Consider the following 1,292-nt stretch of genomic DNA (forward strand, 5'->3'; position numbering starts at 1 on the left):
ACTAGAACAGAACTAGAACAGAACTAGAACAGAACTAGAACAGAACTAGAACAGAACTAGAACAGAACTAGAACAGAAATAGAACAGAACTTGAACAGAACTTGAACAAAACTAGAACAGAACTAGAACAGAACTAGAACAGAACTAGAACAGAACTAGAACAGAACTAGAACTGAACTAGGACAGAACTAGAACTGAACTAGGACAGAACTAGAACAAAGAAAAACGTCTCCGCTTCAATTTTCATTCAAAATTGTTTTTTAACATTTCTATGCCACTTGGGGAATTTCCATGTACATATTTATTTTAAAAGGGTATTGGAGTAATGGAGTTCTGCTATAAGGAAAAGCTTTTCTCAGGCAACAACATTTCTTAATAAATTTCCTACTTTCCCACCCAAAAACGCCAGTTGAAAAAAGGAAACTCTTAAGCGGATTTCAATTTCGATTTAAAAACTTTTCAATACATAGAAACAAAAAATACAAAAAAACCCATAGAACTTAAAAAAATACAACAAAATACACTTTTTTGTTATTTCTTTTGTTTTAACTCCTTAGAGGATTTAATTTTATGTTTATTTGGCATTGTTCAATTTTCGTTAAAATCATCAACACACAAACAAACTCCAAAAAAAAGAAAAAAAAAATCCAAGAAATAACACATTTCGAGAAATAAAGGCTAAAATGTAAAAAATAAAGTTTTTTATATTTGGAAAAAAATCTAAAGATTTTAAACTAAAATGTGGAATATAGTGTGTTTAAATGTTTTATTGTTATTTAGACCTTTTTGGTTGTTAGTTGGTCTTTTGTTGGGAACAACATTAATCCCTTTGAAAAATTGTCACCTCGTCGTTGTTGCTGTTGGCTTGTTTTGTTTTAGTCACAATGGAAAAAGAAGAAATAAAAAAAATCAGCTTTTAATCTTTTTTGGTCATAAAATACTAAAAAAAACAACACCATGAAACGCTTACAACTCTTTGGTGTTATTTAAGGCTTAATGATGGATTGTCGAAGTGTTAGGAAAGTATTATAAAATATTTACAGAGCTTAGATGGTAAAAAATCACTCGATTTATCGAATATCGAAAACGATTAACTAGAAATCAACTGGTGTCGATGGCGTCAGATTTTTGTGTGGAACTAGAAATGAACTAGAACTGACCTAGATCTGAACTATAACTGGACCAGAACTGAACTAGAACCGAAATAGAACTGAACTAGAACTGAACTAGAACTGAACTAGAACTGAACTAGAACTGAACTAGAACTGAACTAGAACTGAACTAGAACTGAA

Source organism: Lucilia cuprina, chromosome 5, assembly GCF_022045245.1.
Source record: "Lucilia cuprina isolate Lc7/37 chromosome 5, ASM2204524v1, whole genome shotgun sequence".
Lineage (NCBI taxonomy): Eukaryota > Metazoa > Arthropoda > Insecta > Diptera > Calliphoridae > Lucilia > Lucilia cuprina.